Here is a 20,354-nt window from a genome sequence, read left to right on the forward strand (position 1 = left end):
AGGTGCAGCCAAGATCAGATTAATCAAAACATTATCAAACATCCTCCCTTCCCACATACTGTAAGGCAGCATGTTACACTGTAATGCCAAAACAAAACTAAAAGCAAAGCACAATCTAAAATAATATAGCTTTCATGGAAGTGAGCAATAAGTGTTCTGAAAGCAGGGTGTCAGAAGACTATAGCGCACTACTCTTCAAGCAAATGAAAAATTAGTTTTTTAGAAACTAAAATACTGATGACTCTTACTTCAATACATTTTAAGGAGCAACTTAATGAGGAAGCGACAGTCGTTGCTCACACAGAATTATACACATAGTAGAACTCCTCAGGACACACAGTTAAGAAACTCTAAGCCCATTTAGATTGATTCGTTTCTAATATATTGGTCCAATTAATATGATATAAAATATTTGAAAAGGACAAAGGATGCATCTCTGGATGCCACTATGACTTAAGAGAATGAGATATACTCATATGCTACAGTGGTGGACATCTGAGATAAAAATTACATAGTAATACCATTGTATGTGTTCCAGAAAAAGCTTATTTACAGGCACACATTTTAAGGTCAAGAGGGACCAGTAAGGTCAGAATAAGACATCTGTTTTGAACTTCTCTATAAAAAACCATGGACTTTCTGCCAGTAATTTCTGCCTCAATCCTGGAACTTCTCTAGAGCAGCTCAGGTCATAAAAATTTTTCTTCCATTTTCTAGTAAAGTACAGAGAAATATCATAATGTGAATAATGATAATCTATTTTCTGTATTTGTGACTAATATTATCTCCAAAAATGGCAACAGATCCTGGTGCTGTTCTTGATCACTCTCTAGAGGAACATTTTGTCCCCTTTGCTTTGCATTGCTCTGGCCTTTGGTGTTTTGATTGAAATAATGCTGAGAGCTTTGGCTTCCATTAAAAATTTTCTTAGAAGTATTTATTCTGGACTCCAGTATCCTGGTTGCTTAATTAAGAGATAACATAATTATCAGGAAGTATGGGGAAGTCACTTTTTAGACTTAGCTGTAGGATGTCATCAGGACTTAGAATGATGCTGTATATTGACATTAGGACCTAAAGTAGGATGACAAACTAAAATTTTCTTCTGTGGTTCTGTTCTTTATCTTATTCCCCAGCCTCTGCAATCTATCTATTTATAACTATTTTTTTCCATCATTCAGTAGAGGAAATACTTAGATGTGAACCATTTTCATATCGCACAAAGTTAAAAGTTTTTCACTTCCAGTAATGCAGATTAATTACAGTCTTTCGTACACTAGAAGCCCTTATATTTTCTTTGATTCACGTTCAAAATCTTCTATTTTCCCCAAATTTTTGCTGAAATTCCCACTGTGTTACAGGATTAATATCTATGGTGCACAGTTGGGGAGGAAGTTTGCAAGTGTACAAGAATGAACAAACTTGCATCAGCAGGTCACTATTGAAACCCACCCACAAGAGCTGGCAGCAGAGATTGCCTCCTAAAAAGTTGTATTGTTTTCCACTCAGTGAATATGCCACTAACTAATGGGAGAGAAATGTTGAGAATCATTCAGTTTTACTGAGATTTATGAACCAAGTTAATTGTTTTGTTTGCCTGATTTATTATACTTGAATGGATAAAGTACTATTAATATTGCACATTGAGAAAGAGTTTATGGCAGGAATAGTCGAAACATTACTCATCTGATTGGAGTACTTCAGTTTTATATGAGGGAACAAAATTAGATATTCTTTTTAGAATGTGGATATATGTAACTCACTTCAGTTCAAAGTGTAATCATATAACACCAAGCTTTGTGCCAATATATTATCTGTCTCTACAGTAATCTTCCAAATAGCTGTTTCTGTAAAACAGAAGTGTTTCCATTTTTATATATGCTAGCTCTTCAGTCCAAGTCAAATATTGAAACGGACAACATGAAATTAGTGATTATTACTTGATCTCCAAAATAAAATATACTTGACACAATGGAAGTATTTGGGGCATTTATAAATGTGTCATCAATGTCTAAATAACAGTTACTTGATATAATACCTAATATTTACTTTATTTTCTCCTTATAAGCTCCTTGGGAATAAAGCATTTTTATATTGTTCCTTGCTTGTTTAGACAATAGCACAGATCAAGCAGAAGTCATTCCAGAAACAGGGTTAGAGTGCCAGGCTACAGCTAATCCTACAGCTGCTTCCCATAAGGTCTTGTACTCACTCCCTGGTATTTCATATATTTGTGGCCAGTTAGGTTCCTGCTTGTTGAAATTGCCACAAAGAGCATGATACCTTTTCACTACCCATCCTACTATTTGCACAGTGACCCAGCATCACTGAAAGGTACTGTTATGATTTGCCTGAATCTTCTTATTTTGCTCTGAAAGATTGGGGTGTCTCCATGCAGAAATATCGACAAGCAAATTTTTTAGCATCTTTCTACTTTCTTCTTACTTTTCTTCTTTCTTTCCTCTTCATCTAACCCTACATGAATATCATAAATCTTTACTAAGGAGAAGCTTTCCAAAGCAGGCCCGTTCTGCATTTCACTCTGACGCACAGCTCAAATGAGAACAGATTTGGGGTAAGGAATTTTCCATGCCAGAAACATTTACAGGGGCTGTTCTGCCATGAGGTGGTAGAACTTCACTCTGGAGTCTGAGATCTGCAACATCTTTGGAGAATCTTGGTATCATGGTGGTTTGTGGGCTGAAAGCTCCCCAATGTTACTGCTGGTCTGTTGATTAAGAGACTTATGGCTTAGAATTAGGAACAGTAATTAGATCCAGAAGCAAGTGTGGATGCATTAGAATGTATACAGCCCTGGAGTAATGTGTTCCTAATACTCATATCAAAAAAATTGGGATTTGTGTGGCTTTCCTTTTCTTCTTCAGTGAGAGTTAGAGACAGAGCAGGAATTACTGTAGGAAGCTCTTGGTCTGGAAGAAAAAGGTTGTCTTTGGAATAAATATCACACTGAAAACTTTCCAGCCTAAGCCTTTCATTAATTTCTCTGTGTCATCTTAACATATTTAAACTCTGCAAAAAATTATGCTGCAAAAATTCTCCCCATGTGTAATTTTTCCTCAAGTGAAGTGCATACCTTTCAAATTATAAACTTCCTACTTGTCCTAGGAAAATCCTCACTGTATAAATAATTGAACTCATCTGCTGTGAACACAAATATTCTTTCTCTAGCAGTCTAAAATATATGCATAAATACACATCTTGTACGTACTGCTTTAAATAGTGATTATTCCTGTGAAGTCACTGGAAGCCCTTAAAAGGATTTGACAGTTTCCCCACAATCTTCCAGTGAATGTAGTAGCTGGGCTGTGCTGCTACATCCACTGATAATTCAGCAGCTGAGGAACTCAGCAAAGCCTGCTCCAAACTTCTCAGCTGTTGACAGGCTTGACTTGCTGAGAACACTGGTTAAATATAGCACAAGCGAGCTGAGCTCAACAAAGTCATTGCTGTAACACTGTGTGAAGAGACCAGAAGAGGGGAAATACAATCTGAGAACTAAACTGCCAAAGCCTAACACCACCTAGCAACAGTTGAAAAAACTTTTAAACAAAAGTCTGGGTGAGACACAGACAGTGTACCTCCTACTTCTCCTGCCTGGGATTTCTGCAAGAAACAGATCTGATCTTCTGTTCTCTGCCCCATTTCCTTCATTACTTCAGCTGCTGGTAAACCTAGAGAAGTGGGAAGTTTCTCTCTTTGTGTTGTCCTGGGCTGGATCAGTCTACTACTGTGGTAGTGCTGTGGGACGAGCTACTGCGATCTTGCGGTGTGAAGGATATATTCCTAGGTTCGTGTTGCTGACAGGTAAGACTGAGCTAACCACTCCAATGCATTCTTTTTAAAAAAAGTGATTTTATTTTCTAGTGACTGTTGTCTCTTTCCTTCTATAAAAAAGCTTCTGTATGATTTGGAAACATCAGTAGATGAAAGCTGGGACAAAAGTTTTAGATTATTTTTTTACGCTTTCATCGCAGGAAAGCATTGGTTAAAAAACTTTTGCAGTTCTTAGAACAAGCATAATCAAGTATCTAGTAGCAATATGAAAAAATTGTACAGATTTTGACATGTATCTTGCTTATATCTGCTTACATGCTGACAGAAGACAACATTTAAGAATAGAATACATATCATCCTTTACCAGTGATAGTCTAGCAGCTATTAAAAACAGTGACAGCCTGTGTGATAAGAGGAAATAGCCATTCAGTAACAGAATTAACTGAATACTTTGCGATCCAGTGCATTTGTACTTTTTGTTTCCTTACTAATTTTTAGCACATATGCACAACTGGTGCCTTCTGTACTATCCATGTGACAACAGCTCTTGGTTCTTCCTCTTGTACTTATTTACAGAGAACTAATATTAATCTATGCTGGATTGTTTAACTATATAATGAAACCATCCTAAGGCTAACCTTATGTTCATTGTACCCAAGTGTGCTTGAGCTGGGTCACTTGTTAAAGTGTGCGTTTCTTTTAGCAAAATAAATGAGAAACCAGCTCTTGGATGTTTTACCCTGACAGCAGAACGGAAGCCTGTTTGTCTGTTAGAAATGCATATCCTATGGTCCCATAGTGGTCATGTAATTAAAGGGAGGAATTTCTTAGTATGATTTGCTTTGTCGAAACTGACAAAAGCTGTTTGGTCAATTGAAGAATGAATCCCCCTCACCCATCTTTTAAAGTAATTTTCTCCAAACAAAGGAAATCTAATATGAATGAATTTTTAAAAGTCATACTGATTATGAATTCATATGCAATATGAATTCACTTATGAAGGGAAAGATTTAAAGAATGCACTTAACCAGTGCAAAAACCCTGCTCACAGATTTATATAGAATTGCCTCAGATAAAAAGTATTTGTCCTAAAGATGTAATGGACTGACTGAGTCTATGCTGACTCTCTGTGGTGTTTGACACTTAGTCTGTTGACTCTGAGACTGCCTCAGGAAGATGAGAAGGTCTTGCTAAAGCTAAATAATTCTAGTTTCATCCCTGCATTCTATATAAATGACATCAATACCACATCTTTGCAGTGACATGCTTACAGACTGGATGAAATTAAAATACTCTGAAGCACCTTTGACTTTGTGGCTGAGAATGTAACTGCCTGTAAACCAGTAAGATAAATGAAGTATTAGGATGGAGGTAAATTCTTAAAAGGGACAAAAAAAATCATTTACATTTTATTTCATAGCAAGGAACATGCTACTTAAGTACTAAATAAGAATTCTTTTGGTGGCCATGATTTAATGTGATAATCATTACAGTGTAATTACTACAGCACTATGGTGTCCCAAATCTAACTCTCGAAAGGAAACTTCGGTATTACTTTTTAATATAGACATATCCTGAGAAAATTATTTTTTCATAAGAAAGATGTACAGAGAGACCTAAAGCTGAGACAATATGATTTGTACAGTTTTTGTTGACTTGACACTAGAGTGAAAATTACTGTTTCTTCTTTTGACTGAGTTAATTGGCAAATATTAATCTGTAGAAAAATGGCAAATTTGACCTTCTGAATACACAGAGATGACAAAATCTGGGAAACTTCTATGCTAATTATTTACTGCTTTTTGGTTTTAGTTGTTGTTCAGCATAATTTTATGGTTTTACAATTTCATTTTTCTTGCACAATTTACTTTCAGCAGTTTGTAAAAGTAAAAGACAAACTTATTAGCTTGATAACTATCAAACTAAGTCAGTTTTGAACAGTCTGATAGCAACTTCCAACTCTAACACATGGAGTTGTGGTTTTACGTACATCTGTCTTCCTTCCCACTTTAAAATGGAGGAGGAGGCTAAAATTACTCTTCTCAACAGGTGTCCACAAAGAGGCTGTGGGATTTTCCAATCAAATCTGTGGAAGATGTAATGTGGCTATTCAACAGATGGTTTCATATTTGAAGAATAGCCAATTCTACTAATGACTACAGTGAAACCAAGCTCAATTTTATATCAAATCAAAAACTAATTTAGGTTTTGGCGATACACTCCAATGTAGAGATTTTCTTGGAAGACAAGTAGACATAGCATACCCATTTATTTTCCCCATTATATATTATTTTGATTTTGTTTATATTCCCGTAACTGTGGAATGAATGGTGCCTTTCACGGTGTTAAAGACTGTGCATTCCTCTCAATCTGAATCTACCTCCAGACTCTGCCTGTGGCTCGTTCTTTCACCTTCATTACAGCAATATTATAATTTATGACCTCTTTTAGCCAATCTAGCCACAGCTAAAGTCATCATCTTAACTGAGTGTTTTGTCCTCACCCCAGTCTTGCAATCTCTTCATAAAATGTCTGTCTTTTTAATACTAAATTCAAATACTTGAAATTCATGTTCAAAGCTTAGCACTGTTCTGTCCCTGTCTACATCTCCCCTGGTTTTCCTGTACTCCTCCCGCTTGTATCTTGTAGACTATTAACCTTCAGCTCTGGTGTTAACTGGTCCATCGTCTATGCTACAGGCTTTAGTAAACTGGAAATTGGCCTAATGACATATGAGTTTTCTATAGGGCCTCTTACTTTAGCACCTGACACTAATGTCATGGAAGACTAAACTTGTAAACTAACAGCTGTGTTGGCCAAGGTAGGACTCCTGAAGATAGAGCAGTGCTTCCTGGAAGCAGCTTGTGGAGTAAGATTGGGAAATCTCTACCTTTACTAGTATGCCCTGTTTTGTTCCTCTGGGTCACAATTTCACCAGTGTAGCCATTTCCATACTAAAAGCTTTTTACTGATTGATACAGGTATATCAGCTGATACAGGATCTTTCTGTTGGCACAGATTCCACACATGTTTAATTTAAGGTTTTGGTAATCTCATCTAACTCAGTTGATGTGCCCCCAGGCATAAATTAAGAATGAGCCTCAGCACTGTGCTGAGTCAGAGGCCAGGTTTATGCCACTGAACTCAGAGTGAGATTTCCTTTGAGTTTAATAAGATCAGGTCTTAGTGTTCAATAATTAACAGATAAATTTCCAGTCGCCTTGAGAGCATTTAACAAAATGGATCATCTATATTCCTGCCCAAATAATTTTTTTCCTAAGAGACATTTTACTTTTTCTCTAATTTCCTGTTTCTTCCCTTCCTTTCTCAAGGTCTGTTGTTGCAGTTTGCCATACTATTTTAATATATAAACTGAATTTGGGAGCAGGGATTTTGTCCTTCTACATGTCTAAAATGCCATTTGGAGAAATAGAGCTATAATATTTGTGAAGAATCCAGATGAAACAACAAGACAAAGAAGAAGGATCTCCACTTCATCTATACATACTTACTATTTCACCAAAATTATTTAGTATATAAAACCTAAGATAAGAAATTAAAGTTAGAAAGATAAAATAGTGTATGTGATAAAATAATGATAATCTGTTGTATAGAAATGTTTAAATATTTATTTACAAGAAGCACAAACACCTATACTTTTCAGTTTCATCTTCTTATTCTGGTGGTTTTCATTTTCAGCCTTTTCATTTCTCTCAGTGTCTTCTACTGAAAAATGTTTCCTAATCTTGCACAGAATACTGGGAATTATTTGGGGAATACAGGCTTTTCTTGATATCGGAAGATTTTGGATAACCGAGGAAGCAATTATTTCATAAAGAATTAAGATTTCTTAACCTCTCTTTCTCATTTAATAGCTAGTATTTCTACCAAGCTGGTGACACTAGAAGAATAAAACATTTATAACACAGTCCTGTAGTTATTCTTTGAGATACTGGTGCCTAAAGGACAGGAACAATTGTGTCTGTTTCCTGGTCAGGAGAGGTAGTGGGAGCCTCTAATCAAGTTGAAGATTGTGTGACTCCTCATATATTTGTGAAAATTGTGCCTTTCTGGATACTTGATTAATATTTTCCTTTTATTTTGCGTCTTTTCACCTACTCTTCCATCTTCTGCAGATAATCTATACTTCCTATATTAATTCTTTACCATCATAGCAAAATAAGTGCTAATATCAATGCAAACACGAAGTCTTACTAAATTGGGACAGTTTTTTTGTTTGTTTTTTTTTTTTTACTTCATGATGGCTTTGCCCTAACAGTCTCATTCTGCTTTTGCTGGGCTATATCTCTAGATCTTTTCCACAAGTAAAGCATGCAAATGTGAGCTCTATAGGTGATATGTAAGATTACATAGACTGTGGTCTCCTCCAAAATGGTTTACACACTTTGCAAATAAAGAAAAAATACAATTACTACAATTAAAAGCATATATCCTAAAAGAGCAAATGCTTTTTTTTTTTTTTTTTTTTTAATAATTCTTATATACACATCTGTTAAAATACATGATTTTTCCTTGGCTGTTTAGTGAGAGTACTGTTCTGAGGCAATGAAATAGAATTGCTTTTTTTTTTCCTCCAGTTAATACAAAATCGTTATAGGTGGTATTATAGAACTGAAAAGAAAATTAAGAATTCCAACATCCAGTTCCTTAATTTTGCAACTCTGTGAGAGCTGAAACTTAATCAGAAATGTGCGTTTGTGTGAGCACATGTGCGTGTCTTTTGCAAGAAATGCTTTTTGGCATTACAGAATGCATTGCTGAAGGAGTGGGACAAACACATCTGAAGTACAGGGAAATAGGCTGGAGCTTGTACTTTTTCCCTTAAATGGGCAACCCGTCTAGTTGCTGTTAGCTGACACAAGCAAAGGGGTGTGTGAATCTAAAAGATTACCGTACATTGTCCAAATGAGTTTCATTTCAAAGCTGATAAAATGGCATTTAAAATCTTAATTATCTGTGATGTGGCCAGACTCCTTCAGATATAAACTGGTGGGGTTTCAGAGCAAGAGCACAAACCTCGATGAATCTGTAATAAACTTTTTCAGTTTGATTGACATACTTTAAGAGCCCTTTAATACAGTAAGAGTTGCTTTCATTACTTTTCCTTTTTGGGGAAATGGTGTCAAAGCATATAATGTCTTGTGATTTATGCTGTTCAGAAGTTTGTTCCAGTGCATATGTAAAAGTAATATTTTGGAAGCTAAATCCATTTTCTATCTGAAGTCCTCAGTATTTAGAGGCTTGAAGGTTTGAGTGGAGAGAAGTATCTAACTAACTAGTTATGGCTGTGGATAGCAAGAGCTACAGCTTTATTAACAAACTTTGTAAAAAAAAAACCTGAGAAAAAGTGGATTCTATTGTAATAACAGAAAAGGATTTTTTTTAGAAACTGGTTTTCAGGCTGTTCCTATTTTAAAAAAAAAAAGTAACTGAAAATTGAATTCCATGTGTCCCTGATACAAGAATTTTCATTAGAGTTTATCAGACTGCTTGCATTTTTCAGAAAATTTAAAGCAAATGAAGACAACAGAAAGCAGGAGACTGCTAACATTAGTGTAATCAAATTGCTGCCAACTTGCCTTGTTTATCTAAGAGATCTCTGTGAAAATAAGGTCTTTCCCACACATGCATGAGTCATAGGATGTAATGTGGCTAAGCAGCCTTGTTTCAGCTTTCTAATGTGCACATATCTAAACTAACCTGTTTTAGTGCCTGTTCCTGTAACTAAATGAGATCTATCTTGACAACAGGAAGGGAGAAGTGGTGGTGAGTTCATGGTGCTATTTCAGTGCAATAACCTGAATGCTAAGGAAACGATGCAATTTCCATTTATTGGGAAAACTGCAGTTACTGTGACAACAAATATACACTAAAGAAAAACATATACAATTTTTCCTCAAGTTCAAATTTGTGAATGTAGTAGATAGGATACTCATAAAACCTCACACTATCTAGTTATGTGACTTAAAGAACATTCTTACTATTAAAATATATAATCCAGATTGTTAAAAAAATATCCTTTTAAAAGCCATAAGCAAGGACATAAATGAAAGAGTGGCAAAGCACATGTGGTTAACCATGACTGGTTCAGTGTTGGGCTGACATATATTTCTCATGCTAAAGCTGTTTGATTCCTGTGTTTGTCATTCATACTTATCTCCAAAATCTCATTTGTCCCACTGCCTGTAATCACAAAACCTCTTGGCTCTAACTTTCCAGGTAAAGGTTACAGTAGTTCTCCTATACTGTCTTATATCTTCTCCTCTTATTCTTCTACAAAGAACTCTGTAATAAAAAGAAACATGAATTATATTCCAGTAAATAAGGATTTTATTTCCTCAATCTGATAAAAATTCTTTAGAAAAAAATAAACATTCCAATTTTTGCCTCTGGACAGGAGACAGAAGGAAGGGAACAATGCCATGCTAGATGTCCCCGAGCGTGTCAAACATAGTGCAGAACAAGATGTCCCTTCTGCACAGAGGGACACACATGGCAGCAGAGCTCCTGAGTGCCAGAGGAATAACGTGTCGCGAGGCAGCTGGCTGTGGGGACCACTGCCACCTCAAGTGTCAGGAGCCAGAAGCTAGAATCCAAGTCACAAAAGGCAATCACACTACAAAGAGTAAAAGGCAGGGTCACAGTAGCATGTTCTTTGTATGAGAGGTGCCACTTAGGGAGATAAACAGCCAGAATTTAGGTGGAAGGAACAGACAGAGGTCATCCGGTCCCACTCAAAGCGGGACTAACTCCAGAGTCTGATCAGGTTGCTTAAGGCTTTGATTATTACCAGTTATCTTGAGTATTTTTAATTTGTAATTATTCTAAGGTCTCATATCTTATTCAGATCATAAAGTTTTGAACATGGTTGGCTGAGGAATATAATGCTGGTGATGATAATCAGTGTATCGAAATCCATACGCTGAATAAAAGATGGCTGGAGAGACGATTGATAGTAACAGAAATCACAGGCCTTTGTCAGTCTCAAAATTGCAAAAAAGACAACATTTGTAGGGGGTTTTTGTTCAGTTTTGTTATGTTTGATGTGATATACCAAAATAAGCACAATATGAGCCGAAAATCTTGTATGTAATTTTCTATGCTAGTTTACTCCAGCTATTAGAATGAATGCACACCCTCCTTCTCCTCCCTGCTACATTCTGTTTGAAAGTCAAACATTTAGAATTAGGATGTCATTAAGGTGCCATCTCTCTGTAAAAGAATCTTGGAAAAAAAGATTAAGTATATTCTATCTTTATCTTCCCAGGTAGTCAAATAAGCTGAAAGGCTAGCATTGAGATTGTAAGTAATAAGCAAATAAGGGAGGAAAACAGAGATGCTGCTTTTGAGGAAGGAAACCCTGGAGACAGATTCCACTGCTGAGTTCACTTTTCTTACTGAACATCTCTTTCCAATTGTATCCTAATCAGGAACAGAGCATGATGCACATATGGCAAACAGGATTCCTAGATGGAGTTCTGGTTAACCTGAAAGTAGCTTGGGCTCTTTTGGTTTAGAAAAGCCCTTGGTTGTAGAAGCATCTAAATTTACCTGGTAGTAATTACCGTAGCGTGAAGCAAGGACAAAGTAGTGACTTTGTGGCACTCGAAGGGATGAGGCAGGCAGTCTTCCACATATAGGATTCCTCATACCTATTAAGAATAACGGCTGAAGACAGGTATTCTTCTTTTCTTTAGATGAATCATCAAGTAATGTTTGTAAAAGTGGATACTGTAACTAAAACTTTACCATCATCTGTAGAGGTGAGTGAAAAAATGCTAGAGAATTCTCACAGCTGGTAGAATACAGAGGTCTCAGATCCCACTGCACTTGTCTAGAGCAAACTCAGCACTTGCTGCAGAGAGGAACTTGAGGAGCTAATATGACTCACACACACTTCTTTTTTAATAGAAAAAAGAGCTGCCATATGCTCCAGTGGGGGTTAAGCTAGTGAGAAGGTTAGTGAGAATTAAGAAGAAGGCATCATACTTTGAAAGACATCAGAATGCACTAAGACAGACAGTAAGTGCTTCAGTAGGAGGCCTAGAAGCTTAGTGTTTTAAAGCTAGGGTCCTCTAAACCATGGGCTAACCGGATAACATCTTTAACTACCCTGATTTGAATCCATATGGGCAGTGGTTTTAAAAGTAGCTTATGGGTTGGAATAAAAAATAACTAAACTCATTTTACCTCTTTCAGAGAACACATTCTTAAAACCCCAAATTATTTTTGAACAGCTATTTATTAGAAAGATGGAGGGGACACAATGTAAATGCCTTTGATACAGAATTTGATCTATTTGTAAATGGGAATACACAATATTGCTGTGGTACTTGGGGGCCCAGATGTGTTCAGAGCCCTCCTTGTGACACTGGAACAGCTGCCTGGCTCCAGGAAAACAAATTCCCTGTAGTGTTACTAGTTTCTAGCCCTGTTCAGTACCAGCCACAAAACCTATATCACCACACGTCTCTGAGACCTAATGAAGTGCTAGAAAAATATGTGATGTTAGCTATAGACAGTGTAATGAGTTTCTCCTTAGCTTAAACAGCACAAAAGAAACAGAAAAATATCAGAAATAAACTGAATAATCTACATAAGTGTTTGGTGAATACCCTGAACATAACACAACAGTTTATAACAGTTTGTTAAGGAATAAATAGAGCAGGAACAATTCTACAGGCTACTGCTGTCAACTCAAAAAACCCCTCCAAGACAGCAGTGAGTATCTAAAAATGAGGCAAGCATAACTGCCCACAAGGAGGGTTAATTTAGATGCCTCCAGCACTGGTTGTATAAACACAGACTAAATCACAGGGAATAGGCTGTATGAGTGACAGGACATCTGATAGACTGCTTATTACTCAGAAACACTTTGCCAAATTCTGGTTCCCTCTCCAAAATATTAATGCCATGTTTGAATTTTGTTGTCTATCCTTTTCAAATAATGTTACCTTAAAATATGAGATGCTAGGTGCATTACCAGGGGAGAGGAAGGCTCATTAAATGGCTGGCTTTCACATCAGTGACTCCTTGTATGACTTTCAGCAAGTTATTTACTTCTACACTTTTAGTAACACCTGGGATGTTACAAGAATAAATATAGTAGTGACTTCGACACCCTGAGATGTTGCAGTATTGAACAACATGTCAACAGCTTTGAATAAGGAGACTTAAATAGCCCTCCTTGGAAACCAGATTCTGATGGGAGAAGTAGGAATAGAAGTTGAATTAGTCTGAATGACAAGAATATGTATTTTTAGAGGAGCTCCCCAGAGGGAAGCATAGCTGTGCCCTGAGTTGCGGGTAGCATGAAATCAGTCATACCAGTAAAGTATAGCAAAAAAAAAAGAAAGAGGAGGACCCGTGATGTGACCAGGAAGCTGCAAGAACAAAACCATACCAAAATAGAAGCCAAACTACTGTCAATACTAAGATGTTTCGAGAAAAACAAAACCATTCCCTCAGGTTTGGTTATACCAGAAGTAATTCATAGGGCAAAGATGGTGCTGTCCAGCTGGTGAATTTGTTGTTATTTTGGGAGTGCTCAGGACAAGCCGCCTGGTACAAGAAGGAGGCGGCTGGTGAAAAAAAAAACAACTTGGAGGAAATAGGACCTTTGAGAGAAGGGGTGGGCGGGTCGTGACTGCCCAAATTAGCTGGTGGTGGGGCATCCCTGGAGACACTTTGGGGCTGGGGGGGGACACACGAACCCCATGTACCAGCTGAGGGAAGAAAGAGGGCCTGGAACACAGAAATGTCCTGTGGTGCTGTCTGTCTCCTGCAGACTCAGCAAGTAGCCAGGGTCTCTAGTCCTGCCCACTTTGCTAAAGCAATGGGGGCTTCTCAGGTGACTCTCTTGGCAACAAAGCTTTTTGATAAGGACTTGCCCTAGGGTTTATGTTGTCATGACACAACTCTCAGCTACAACTAAAACCAGAGAAAATTAGGAAAAAACAGTTCTGATAGTTTCAAGAGCGTTGAAGTCCATGAGCTCTAGATGATCTGATGCCTTGATATATTGTTTTAAAATCTCCTGAAATACAAATTTGGAAGATTATCTCAAGATTTTGAATGTGTGTGGTTGGCAATACCAGTATACAGAAGGGACAGTGATTTGGAGAGCAGGGGAGAGTCCCATGCTCAGGTATGTGCCACAGCACAGAAGAGGCAGGACAAGGTTTGCATCCACAGCTGCTGAAACACCACTGAAGACAACTGAAGTCTACCACACCATGCTCCACCACGATGTAAAATCAGTGGCAACTGCAATGTTAGGCCCAAAGCTAGCCCACATCAGAGGAGGAGGTTTGGAAATTATTTCTTAGTTTACTTGAAAGCCTTTCTAGGTGGGGAAAGAATGGGGTAATAAATGACACTTGGATTTTATGAAAGTGAGATCAGGTTGTTATTGTGAGAGGACTGAAATGTGGAAGTCCAAGCAGCTACCCATGTACCTGGATGTACTAGCACAGGCTGCATAGGGACAAAACTGCTCTGCATGTCCTGCTTTGCTGGGAGAGGCAGGGAAAGCTGTATTCCTCCCTTGGGGCACAATGAAGGGAAGGGTTTGGGGAAGATAAGGAAAACACACTCACCAAAAAAAAAAAGGTATGGGGGAGTGAAAAATAAAAGTCTTCTGGAGCAGATATGTTAAGCTGCAAGAAAGCGGAGTGGAAAGGAAGATAAATCAGTGGCACCTTTTTATGAGATCCCAACCAGCTTTAGGAAACCAGTTAATTTCACTCAAAAAAATAGGGGCCCACAGTAACAACATCTCAAAGGCTCAGAAAATGCTAGGGAGTTGCATATGTACCGTAGTGTGGTACTGAAATGTAGCAGCATCTCATCAAAAAATTTAGCATTGTGGAGAGTGGAGAGAAGCTCCCATGCTCTTACAAAAAAAGTCATACCACTCTTTAGCAGACCATGAGTTCAAAAGGTTTGTTTAAAGTCTCACAGTAAATTGTAGCATATCAAATTGTTGTTTTTTAATTTAGGGCGTTTGTTTTATTCTTGTTCTGTTTTGTTTTGTTTTGTTTTGTTTTGTTTTGTTTTGTTTTGTTTTGTTTTGTTTTGTTTTGTTTTGTTGTTTTGTTTTTATAGTGAAAGAACAAAGTTAAACCCTCAGGGTTTTGGACCTACTGTCTCAAAACTGAAACTAACATCTAATCTCTAAACTCCCCTGGACAGCCTACTTCATTCTCATTTTCCTGGTGTAAATACAAGGGACTCAGTAACAGACAGCTAGTAACTTTGTTTCAGGGTGGTCATTTGATTGCTTCTTGAATCAGTCAGTTTGAGAAGCTTGGAAACAACTCAGTGTATCTCCCCCAGAGGATACATATACATCACATCTCTGATGTGCCTAAACTCCCTTGGCCTCTGTCCAGGAACATCCAGATTTCCCGACTCATGGCAATGTACCCTGTCTAGTTGTACTTCATTAGCAGCAGCTCAAAAATCAGAACAGTATTCTGCTGTTGCATAAGTTTTTCCAAGCAGTAAACAATAACACCCTGCCACAAGCTTTATTACATTTATCTTGGAATTCAAGATCCAGAAAAGACTTCTGCTTACTATTTTCTTTAATGGCAACCCCAAAAGACAGTAAGATGTTATTATTTAATAAATATTTTTAGAATAGCTTAGTATCTTATTAATTAAATGTTCTGAAATGGAAGAATAAGTGCTACAGAAGCTATAACAATCCAATATTTTTTTTCTTTCTGTTGAGAAACATGATTATGATTTTTTATTTTATCAATTTTATTGTTATATTAGAATTTATACACTAAAATGGTGAGGGTAAATTTAAAGTTACATAAGCTGAAAATAATTAGTAGGAAAAATTAAATTTTATAGGAGTAGTAACATATCTTTCAGAAAGTCCTACTCTGAATAGCTTTTCTTTACTTGCATCTCAAGCATTTGTTTAAAACATTTTAAAAGCAGTAGCATTATCAACTGGCTCAAAGCAGGTTTGAAAATAAACAGCCCATGACTACTACTGGGGCTCATTAAAGAAAACTCTGTCTGACTCTAAAATCTATTTTGAAGCTACTACTGCTCCACTCCCTTGCTTGTGGCATGGTGCAGCTGCTCTTTCTTTAATATTTTTGCTGACAGCTACAGCTGATAGATAACATTTCAGTTCACCCCAACATCAACCCTATCTCAAGGCTCCTTACTTAGACTGAAAATGCTGCCTGGCTCATGGCTTTACCTGCACCACAGATTGACTCTGTAACTATTCAATTATTCATAATGGTCACTTGTAATGCAGCAGCAAGAATAGGGCTGCAGTCAAGTCGTGTTGGAGGAGCACACCAGCCATCCCACAGTTGCTAATGGCACAGTAACATCTCCTCTTCTTTCCCTTCATCTCTTCTCCCATGATCTAAGAAAACAGGGACATGAATCTGGGTATAAAAATAATATTGCATATTTAGCTATGCAATGTGTTGATTGATGTTTTACATTAGTTGTCAACTTATATCTTTGCTTTAGTTATATTTGTTACCATGGTCCATATAAAAAAATATGTTATCCATCTTAACGTATAATCACCTAGAACACAGGCTTTGATTTCTTGGTTCATAAAAGTTTTCAGGTAATAATCAATCCCTCAGTAACACTGTGGTGATTCACTCACAAAAGGAACTTTTTGCAAATGCAGCACTGTTTTCATCTCAGACAGAAAACAAGAACATTTATAGTGCTCCCAGTTCTGCCCCTGAACCTCTGAAGCTGTAAGAGAGAAAAAGGTAGAGAACAGGTTTCAGAAGCAGCCAGAATGTGAGAGGCCCAAAGAGAAAAGTGGGAAGGAGGCATTGCTCAGTTAATCCTTCAAAGGAATTCCCAGGAAAATTAATTATGATTAGGACTGTGCATATATCTGTACTTTTTTGATTGATGGCTGAAGCTAAAAAATAAAAACTAATGGATGCTTTGCTCTGTTTTTTGTTTTTTTTTTTTTTTTTTTTTTTTCAGGATTTGCAGTGAGGCACATTAGTTTTTGTTTGGATCAAATATTTTATCAGATTACAAACCACTGTTTTTTATTAAGGGGCTTTTCTATCAAAATTCAAAGAATAGGAAGAGAAGTGGGAGTTTGGGACCATGAAAAAAAATCCCAAAACAACACAGAAAGGAAATTATTAGAATATTTTATTGCTACAATACAGGGATTAAAACACAGTCTTCCACTTTCCAGGAAAATACTTTAAATATAAGGTATTCTGAGATGACTCCTGCACTCTGCAGAAAAAAAAAATGTCTACTTTGTATGAAATACTTAAATACTTACTGAAGCAAGAGCTGACACTTGGGAAGACCAGAAGCTGCATGCAAAGTCATAGAGCTGTTCCTACTCCCTGTGACCCAAATTTCACTAATTTTTATTCAAATACCCATTTTGAATCATGTAGATGATTTGAACAATTTATTTCTTTATAGTAAGAGCTTAAAACATTACTGGGCTTTGACACAGAATAGACATATTAAATAGGCATATAGAAATATTAATAGGCATAATATAATAATATTAATAGGCATATAGAAAAACAGAGCAGAGAAACCATTTTCTCACAATTTTTCTATTCCCCCCTGACTTCTTGAGATGTTAGTGTGGGGGAAAAAAATCAGAAATAGCAAAAGGAACTGTTTCTGAAGTTCATATATTCCTTTTTAATTTTTATTTTTCTGACACTTTATACTGAATTTGACCCAAATCTGTTTCAGAGTACTTAAACCCATGCTTTCAGGTGGGATGAACTGTTTACTAGAAGAAATTGCCCAGCATAACTTCAGCTGCAGGCTCTAATCAGAGTGTTTTGCTTCCAGTCCCCCTGTGGTGGGAATCCCCAAGGGGCAAAGCCTTGGCAGCAGGATGAATGCATAGCTGTGACACCAGAGCTAAGTGAGAAGACCACATCCTTGATCCTTTAGAGATAGTGTCCAGGTGCCCCAGCCCTTCTCTAGGCCATCGGAACTTATTTAGTGCTGGAGAATATTGGTATTAACTTCATATTCCCATCTCTTGCTGTAGACAGAGCCTAAGCAAGCACAAAGCCATCACTGAAAAAGGTATCTACTAGTACAAATAAATAATATGATGTCACTATACTATGAAGAAAGCAATGAACCTAGGCTTTCTGTGAGTCCAGTGATGATACTAGGTTATGCAGCCTTTGACATTTTAAGAAATACCGAGTGTAGATATAGGTGTATTTTAATTTTGTTTTATTTTGTCTTCTTTGGTACAAGTCTCCTTCCAAAGGCTTCTCAAGGATAGCAAAACTTTACAATTCAGTCATGCAGTTCAGTGTAATCATCTGGATTGTAATCTGAGGAGTAGCATTTAATCTGTGTAACCCCTAAAATCAGAACAGTTTCTTTACAAGCCTGCCTTAAACAGCTCACATTAAAACTCCATTGCAGTTAATAGGTCAAAATTCCCAAGGACATCACAGAAAAGTCTGGCAGAGTGTCAGATAGGTTCATCTTAAAAATATTGTCATAGAGCTTTGCAGGCAGGAAAACATAAATTGCAGACGTTATGTTATTTTTATATATTCTCAGACTGCTGCCAAAATAGGTCATTTGCAGATCAAATAAAGGAAAAAACTTAGCAAGTTTGGCTGAAACCATTATGAGGAATATTTAGAAATTTCTTAGGGCATCTTTGAGACTGTGCTGTGTATGTCAACTCTGACCATGACCATCTCCTTTTTTCATGTACTCTCTAAGAAACCATGAAAACCACTGAGAATAAGATAGTGAAAGTCAGAACAGACACTACTTATGATGTTTCAGTTACAAACAAAATTATATTACTTTATTTCATAAAACTTCTCTTTTTAGCATCTTTAAAAATGCTTTTATTTGAACACGGAAGGGAGGGAGTGGGTTTGTTGATAAGCAGTCTTACCAACATAGGTACATTCTGAGTCTCATCTGTTTAATTCTAGAAAGACAACTAGTTGATCAAAGTCAACTGCTTCAGTAGCTTGCTCTTAAACTTTCTTTGCGAGTCCTTCCTTAAAGGAAGGAAAAATCAAGATGTTCTGTCCTGATACTCTTGTGAGGCTGACACAGATTTTGCTGATCTAGAAAATAATCTGAAACTCTGCTAACAGAAACATTTGAAGGATTTCTATTACTCTCAAGTTTTGTCATCATGTTAGCAAAATATAGCTAATCAACTGGGAATTAGCAACTGATGAAAATGGGAAGTATAAATGTGAGCAGATGTTAAATACTATATTAAAAGTCAAATATACCAACTGACTTACAAATGTGATGTTAAGCTGGATCATAGAAGAGAAGACATACTACAGAGCAAGCTAATAACAGGATCCCTATCTAAGTTTGCCTGACATTTGTCATTAAAAAATCTAGTCTTGTATGAAACCCAGTTGTTTACAGCTTTGCCAAAATTCAGTTGTTCTGGCTGGATGTCTGGCTGAGTCTGAATTGGTTTTGGAAGTTTCAACTAGAATGCTTTGAGTATTTCCAAAAATGAGAAGAGAGAAAATTGTTGTTTGCCTGTGTGAAAGCAATCCCATAACCATTTTGCTGAAGAGCTTTAATGTCTCCATGTTCCAGAGTGATCTACTGAAATTCAGCCAGGAAACTGCCCTGTGGCAGCAAATTGACTTCTGCCATCCCTGTGAAAATTATGCCAGGTCAAGAGGCACTGAAAAAAGTATTTTACCAAGGATACCTGGTAGACATTTGTTGCTAACTTCTCAGAATAACACACATATGCTGGTGATGTCCCAGTTCCTCACATCTCACCTGTTGCAGCTGGTTTATGCACATGCCATTTCCAGAGAGTGCTTCTGTCTCAGGATTACCTGGTTAAACAATACTCTTCCCACAGTTACTTCTTCATCTGATGCTACAGCACTACAGCACAAAAAACGAGGCGAAAGCTCTTGTTTTTTTCTGTTTCAACAATACTTCCTCAGCAGAGCCTGTGGCACAGTGGGAAAAAATGTGTGGACAGCATGATTGTTCTGGCTGCTAGGGAGGGACACTGGGAAGGAATAGCACTGTGACAAGCCCTTCTATGAAACTTTTGCATCTGACAGTCAGGATCTCTTTGGCAATGATAGGTATTGTCCATCACCTTTGCCATGGGATGGAAACACTGTCTTCGGGAAGGCAGAGGATAATCAACAATCACACTGATGCTTTGCCAGTGTAAATATGCTTTTATTAAGAGTTTATCTGGATCTTCACCTGACTCATTTGGAATTAGAATGATCTCAGTTCATGTCTCCCCGTGGTCTGAGATTTGTGTCATTGCTCTATTTGGCATTTACTGTTACCTGGCAGGTGAGCTGGACTTCTCTCTGGGTCCCAGTGTCCCCCTTGGCTGACCTTCCAGCTGTGAGCTTTGGAAATGATTGTCTCTGATCCCTCTCCAACAGCTGCAACAGTGCAGAGTCCAACCTTGCCCATCTGCATGGCATTATACTTCCTTGCAAATCAGTCTTCTTAGTTCTTACCTTTGGATTTGGGCACAGGGA

At 37.3% G+C, this 20,354-nt stretch overlaps 1 protein-coding gene across 4 annotated transcripts in view; it reads left to right on the forward strand.

Annotated features, from left to right (window-relative positions):
• Positions 1-3,356: 3,356 nt before the first annotated feature.
• Positions 3,357-20,354, forward strand: part of FILIP1 (filamin A interacting protein 1) — a 111,721-nt gene continuing 94,723 nt past the window's right edge. For 3 of the 4 annotated variants that reach the window (XM_042803535.1, XM_042803532.1, XM_042803533.1), the window contains exon 1: positions 3,357-3,825. The gene's annotated coding sequence lies outside the window, so the exon portion shown is untranslated. The remainder of the gene's footprint in view (positions 3,826-20,354) is intronic. The other variant, XM_042803534.1, reaches the window with a different exon arrangement.

This window comes from Tyto alba, unplaced genomic scaffold (assembly GCF_018691265.1).
Source record: "Tyto alba isolate M040663 unplaced genomic scaffold, T.alba_DEE_v4.0 Super-Scaffold_40, whole genome shotgun sequence".
NCBI lineage: Eukaryota > Metazoa > Chordata > Aves > Strigiformes > Tytonidae > Tyto > Tyto alba.